This window comes from Sorex fumeus, unplaced genomic scaffold (assembly GCF_029834395.1).
Source record: "Sorex fumeus unplaced genomic scaffold, SorFum_2.1 ptg000010l, whole genome shotgun sequence".
Lineage (NCBI taxonomy): Eukaryota > Metazoa > Chordata > Mammalia > Eulipotyphla > Soricidae > Sorex > Sorex fumeus.
In genome coordinates this window covers 20,772,309-20,779,495 of record NW_026606067.1, presented here as the reverse complement: position 1 = coordinate 20,779,495, position 7,187 = coordinate 20,772,309, and the positions used below count along the sequence as shown (strand labels likewise).

The following is a 7,187-nucleotide window of genomic DNA, read 5'->3' as shown; positions in this document are numbered from 1 at the left end:
TCTCGCCCGCACAACAAAGCCTAGCAAGCTACCTGTGATGTATTCGATATGCCAAACACAGTAACAAGAAGTCTCACAATGGAGACGTTACTGGGCCCGCTCAAGCAAATTGATGAACAACGGGAGGATAGTGCAGTGCTACAACTATATCTATTTAAAAATTAATTATAATTATATAATTAACAATTTTAACAATTATATAATTATAATTTAATCTCCTTATCAGCTACCCTCCAGAACTCACAGTTGCTTCTTCCGGAAGGGTGCATAAAATGATGCCCCCATAACCATGCCACCAACCGGACTCTGCGCCAGGCTGTTTTCACTCTGGGTGCCCCAGAGGGGGGCGGGTAAGAGCCCTTCCCGCCCCAAGGGACCCAGCCTCGGCAGCTGACCTCCACTACCCAACCGCCGCCACGCTCCAGGCTGCTTTCCACATGCTCAGGCACACCCTCATGCATAAGTAAACATATTCCTGGACCGCACGGCCGCAAGAGCAGCTGCACAATACATCATGAGACACTCCATACCCTTTTCCCATAATTACCACACCATATTTGTTGGGATTTAGACAGTAGGCAACAAATCATAGAGGGAAATATATATATTTTTTATTATTTACATATATATGTAATATATATTAAAGTACAATACCAATAGTACAACAGGTAGGGTAACTTGCATGTGGCTGACCCAGGTTCAATTCCTCTGCCCCTCTCAGAGAGACTGGCAAACTACCGAGAGTATCTCGCCCGCACGGCAAAGCCTGGTAAGCTACCTGTGACGTATTCGATATGCCAAACACAGTAACAACAAGTTTCACAATGGAGACATTACTGGGCCCGCTTGAGCAAATTGATGAACAATGGGAGAACAGTGCGCACACACACACACACACACACACACACACACACACATATATATATATATAATCTCGGGGAGACTGGCAAGCTACCCATGGCATTGATATATTGACATGCCAAAAACATTAGCAATAACGGGTCTCATTCCCTGAAACAGCCTTCAATGTGGCAGCATTGGGAAAGATGAGTAAGGAGAGGCTGCTAAAACCTCAGGGCTAGGACAAATGGAGACATTACTGGAGCCCGCTTAAGTAAATCGATGAACAATGGGATGACAGTGATACAGTGATATGATTCAGGCAATATGGTTATTCTAGTTTAAGTTTATAATACTGATGCACACCTCTACCATCGAAGTGTCCATATCCCTTCACCACTGTCCTTCTGTCCCTTTTGGTCCCATCTTTCTTCTCCCAAGCCCTGCACTGTTTGTTGATTGACAGACATGGTTTGGGTGCACAATCAACTCACTTTACCACCACCAAAGTGCTGATAAAGTAAGGCGATTTTACTTATTTAATTTTTTTTTTTTGCTTTTTGGGTTACACCCGGCAATGTACAGGGGTTACTCCTGGCTCTGCACTCAGGAGTCACCCCTGGCGGTGCTCAGGGGACCATATGGGATGCTGGGAGTCGAACCCGGGTCGGCCGCATGCAAGGCAAACCCTCTACCCGCTGTGCTATCTCTTCAACCCCAAAGTGAGGTGATTTTAAAAAGAAAGTTCACTCTAGCAATATCACAACCACTCTTGTGGAGGGAAAGTCCAAGAAACTTGAGAGGTTAATGTTTCAGTAGAGCCTGAAAGGTTGACCTCACTACCCAGGGACAGCATCACTGGGAGTTAGTAGCAGAAATACTGGACAGATCCCCATCATGTGGCCTGGGGCATAGTGGTCTCAACTAAGAAGTCTCAAGGATCAGCAGGCATTGAAAATCTGTAGTTTAAATACACAAAGTTTACAACTTTGCATGATTTCTTTTTAAGTCGCCATGACTTCATACAGCCATGAGAGGCAAGAGAAAAAGTAGTTCCCTTGCTTAAAAGATAAACCTCTTGTATTTTTTGGTGATTCATTTTCTAAATCTCTTCTCAAATTGGGATACTCTTCATGTCCTGTTTTGTTTTTGTTTTTGTTTTTTTGGTGGTGGTGGGAGGCTCCAGCTTTTTTTTTTCCCTTTCTGAAGATAGAAACATTTTTTCAAACCATTAGGCAGCAAACATCCTGATCATGAATGGAAGGCTGGAAAAAGCTCTCTGTTTTCTAAACTTTAAGTTTGTTGTTATTATCCATCTATGAGTCAGAGATTCGGAAGCTAGAAGCCCTGTGTTTTAGACAAAGCTGCCTGAAGTCTGAATGGCACATTGTGCTTCATGCTGAGCCCATATTTTGATCCCAGCAAGTGTAGCCAATACCAATAAATTCAGTAAAAAATGAAGAAAAAATGAAGACAGAAAAAATCTGTAGGGTAACAGCATCCATCCTCTGGGCTTTACACCCCTTTCAGATACTGAGAGGAAAGGATACTTCTGTGCTTGCAGTACAGTTGTGAAAAGCAGAAAATATAATAACAGAAAACCTCCTGGCATGATCTTGGGCAGTAGGAAACACAGCTTGAGCCAATTGGGCTGGAGCGATAGCACAGCGGGTAGGGCGTTCGCCTTACAAGCGGCCAACATGGCCGAACCGAGTTCGATTCCTCCGCCCCTCTCAGAGAGCCCGGCAAGCTACTGAGAGTATTTGATATGCCAGACACAGTAACAACAAAGTCTCCAATGGAGACGTTACTGGGCCCGCTCGAGCAAATATTTAAATACAGACAAAAATTGTTTTCTTTGTATGCATCTTTTATCAAATTATTCCAGTGAAAACTTATTCATTTTATTATTAACATTTCTTTTTTTAACTTGAAAGTACAGTTTTCAAGAGTTTTTAAAAATATGGAATGCTTCACGAATTTGCATGTCATCCTTGCGCATGTGCCATGCCAGTCTTATCTGTATCATTCCAATTTTAGTATATGTGCTGCCGAAACAAGCACTAACATTTCTTTTACTTTGAAGAACATATAAATAGGAATTCTATGTCAGTTGAGAAAGAACTACCATCTTAAATTTGTGTATTCTTTAAAAATTACACCCATTTATTAATGGAAGTGGCAGGCTTAGTGTGCCAGACATCAATAGGATACTATAATGCCCTGCCCTGCCCTCTCGTTGTTCATCGTTTTGCTCGAGCGGGCCCAGTAACGTCTCCATTGTGAGACTTCTTGTTACTGTGTTTGGCATATTGAATACTCTTGGTAGCTTGCCAGGCTCTCCAAGAAGGGCAGAGGAATCGAACCCAGCTCGGCCAGGCTGACTGCGCACAAGGCAAATGCCCTACCGTTGTGCTCGCTTCAGCAGCACATATACTAAAATTGAACGATACAGAGAAGATTAGCATGGCCCCTGCGCAAGGATGACACGCAAATGACTATAATGTATCATGGATATAGAGACAGATGCCCAGCACTTTAGTGGCCTTGGTACTGAAGCATCTAGTCATGATGGTACAGATTTCACAGAGCAGCATGTTGCCAAATGGGGTTACTTAGCAACAGGAGTCTCTCATGACCAAGCAAGAAGAATGGTGGATGGACAATGAGTGCCGACCCAACTCAGGATAGGAACCTGCCAATCCTTTCTTCCCCAATCCTTGCCAGGAGAAGCAGTAAGTGCTAGGGACTTCAGGGAAGAGATAATGGGTGCTGGGTTGAGGATTGTGGTCTCTACTTGTCTGAGTCTCCTTGGACCTCAGCCTTAGCTCTCATCTGTGAAAGCACCATCATCTATCAGAGTGAACATGATAATGCTTCCCAGTGTTGAGTGCCCAAATATCTCCTATCTCGAGCCCTAACCTCTTTATTGAGATCCAACCATCTACTCAATATTTTCACCTACATATCAAGGTCAATAAAAACAACTGATTTCTCCCACAAGACTGTTCTTCCCCAGAAATCCCCTTTGGAAAAAATCAACCCCACATCCCACCATCTAATTGTGAGGTCAAAAGTCTAGGTATGATATTTTATTCTTTTTTCCTCACCTTTTATATACAAACTACTGACAACTGCTTATTTTGATGTCATAAATATAAGGTTAAGAGTAGGGGAGATCAGGGGTATGGCGCCACCAGCAGGTCAATCTGTACCTGTGAGGTGAGTGCATCAACATTCTGATGGCAACGTCAGACTTTCAGATACCCCAAAATTGCTGCTGTGCTTTTGGCCAGACCCCAAAAACTTGGGGCAAAGTTTACCAAGAAAGTAAACGGCCAAAAGTTAGGTATGTGGGAGACACACCCACAAACCACCTCCGGCTCAGCTATATAATTGGAGGCATGGCCTCTCTGGTTCCTGATCAAACTGCTTAACGACCATTGATCCCAGAGACTCAGAAACGAATCTCGGAACCCAAAGGCTTGTGGCAGAAATGCGTCCTGTTCCTGCAGTAGGTTACTAGGGCTGAGCCACTCCAGATGGGAATAGGTTTCATGCCTTGGCCTGTTCCCCCTGGCGGCCCAGTATCCGCCATCCTCCAGAGACCACTGGAAAGTCAGGTTTGGGCCTGCAGTGATGAGACATACGGGGCCTCACCACATGGGGGTGGAGCCGACTCTTTTTCCCCATCCCAACAAGACCCCAAGTTGCCGCCTACAAATGGCCTCTCTGGCTCCTGATCAAGCTGATTAATAGCCACAATACCAGAGACTCAGAAACAAATCTTGAAACCCAGTGACTTTTGGCAGAAATGCATCTGGACTGCATACAAAGTGGCCGCCGGCTCAGAGCTTATTGGAAAGCCAGGTATGAGCCAGTGGTGACGGGGCAATTGCTGTCTCATGGAAAGGGGGGCGGTACCGGCTCGTCCTTCACGCCCTACCGAGGTCACGAGTTGCCCCCCGCCACAAGCGGCTCTCTGGCACGGCCTTGGCTCCAGAGGCAAAAGGACTTAATCCAGAGCCCGACAGCTTGCGGCAGAAAAGTGAATGGACCATGTGTTAAACTACGGCACTATGCCTCCCCGGGAGGGAAAGGCTGTTGCTCTCTTCGGCTTCCCCCCCGCACCCCCCCCCCCCCCGGGCAGCAAGGTAGCTGCCACCTCAGAGCTTATTGGAATGCCACCTCAGAGCTTATTGGAATGCCACCTCAGAGTTTATTGGAAAGCCAGGTATGAGCCGGTGGTGAAGGGGCAACTGCAGTCTCATGGGAAGGAAGACAGTACTGGCTCGTCCTTCACGCCCTACTGAGGTCACGAGTTGCCCCCCCACAAGCGGCTCTCTGGCACGGCCATGGCTCCAGAGGCAAAAGGACTCAGTCCAGAATCCAGCAGCTTACAGAAGAAAAGTGAATGGATCATGCGTTAAACTACGGCGCCATGCCTCCCCAGGAGGGAAAGGGTGTTGCTCCCTTCCACTTTTTTCCCCCCTGGCAGCAAGGTGGCTGCCGCCTCAGAGCTTATAGGAAAGCCAGGTATGAGCCGGCAGTGACGGGGCAACTGCAGTCTCATGGGAAGGGGGGGGGGGGCGGTACCAGCATGTCCTTCACACCCTACTGAGGTCACGAGTTGCCCCCCATGAGCGGCTCTCTGGCACAGCCATAACACCAGACACACAGAAACCAATCTCATAATTATCTGGCTCTTTGCAGAAATCCAAAATCGTGGCCGTGTGACATTATATGATTCTCATAACGAGCTATAGAAAACAAAATATTTCACAATGCCTTTTCAGCAATTCTGATTGTTTGGGGGGAAATTCTAAACAATAATGGTGCATCTTTTGTCGACATAATGAATGTAATCAATGTAGACAACAGTTAAGTAGAAATCACCTGCCTCACAGGCATTTGGAGGGGTGGGAGGGGGGGTATACTGGGGTTCTTGGTGGTGAAGAATGAGTACTGGCGAAGGGAAAGGTGTTTGATCATTGTATGACTGAGACTTAAACCTGAAAGCTTAGTAACTTTTCCCACAGTGATTCAATAAATAAATATAAAAAGAAAAAATAAGAGTAGGGGAGATCAAGGATTAAGGTATTTGCTTTGCACGTGACCTACCCAAGTTTGATCCTCCATACACATGATCACTGAACATCTCTAGGAGTGAACTCTGAATATAGATCCAGGAATAAGCCTGAGCACTGTTGGAAATTGCCCCCAAACCAAACCAAATAAAATAAAAGGTAAAAATACAATGTAAGTGTAATGAGCCCCAATTTTTCTTGAGATGAAGCTGAATGACCTTCCCCTGGCCTAAATGGATGTGTGTGATTTGGTTCCTCCGACCTCTCTGTCCCAGTCTGTGAGCCCCCCTCCTGCTCAGTGTGCTTTCATCGTGGTTGTTTTTGTTTCTCAGAAGAGCATGTTGCTTTCTCCTAAATTTTCCCTGACATTGTCATGGTTTCACAATTACACTGATACCCCAGCTGAAAAGTCATTCCCTTTCATTTTTTTGACCTTGCCCTAAAAACCTTCACTTCTGCCATCAGCCTGTGCCAATATCACCCTACCTCATTATTTTTCAGTCTCCATGGGAGATTCTTCTAGGAATTCCTCCTGAGGGTTAATTTCCAAAGAGATCCAGAGGATCATGTGCTCATAGACATCCAAATTCTGGGAGTCCCCTCCCCTAAAGGAAGGTTATCAACTTGACTGTATTTGAGTCATGAGGTTTTGTGAGGAAGTGGTCAGGCACTCATCACTACCTACAGTACCCTTTTGTGTAAACACACAAAAAATCCCTTTTGTTTGTTTGGCTTTCTTATTCCCCCAAAGTATTAGTTTAAGAACAAGGGTCTGGTTAAGAATCCCAAAGACCTAAAACTGAAACTGATACATAGCAAGGATTTATTAAGATTGGATGAAAAATAAGAAGGGAGGGCTCTAGGACCTGATCACTAGCAAACGATCAATGTCTTCAATTACACAGTCAAACTCAGAACAATAAAACAAAAGGTGACAGTGATTCCAAAGGGGAAGAAATGGCAGATGTTCACCAACAATTCAGGACGCATTTTCCACTAGCAGAAATGGAATGTGAAAGTCTGGAAGGCCCCAGGCAGTCCACTTTTCTCTTTTGTTTGCTGGATAATTCAGAAATGCTGGGCCAGTCTTGTCACTGCTGATGAATACTGCCTATAAGACTGTTAACTCCCATAGCAAGGTGAGCTTTTAATGGAAAGGTTTTATGCAAGGTGGAATATGTCTCCTTGATGCATGATAGCACCCGGCTCACTAATGCAGGCTCAGAGACTAGGAGTCCAAGAGTAATTTGTTCAAATGAA

At 45.2% G+C, this 7,187-nt stretch overlaps 2 non-coding genes across 2 annotated transcripts; one reads left to right on the top strand and one right to left on the bottom strand.

Moving 5' to 3' along the window:
- Positions 1–2,797: 2,797 nt before the first annotated feature.
- Positions 2,798–2,904, bottom strand: LOC130020235 (U6 spliceosomal RNA). The gene has a single exon (XR_008791990.1). It is a non-coding gene; the product is annotated as a U6 spliceosomal RNA (small nuclear RNA).
- A 348-nt stretch (positions 2,905–3,252) lies between these two features.
- LOC130020236 (U6 spliceosomal RNA) lies at positions 3,253–3,358 on the top strand. The gene has a single exon (XR_008791991.1). It is a non-coding gene; the product is annotated as a U6 spliceosomal RNA (small nuclear RNA).
- The last annotated feature ends 3,829 nt before the right edge of the window (positions 3,359–7,187 follow it).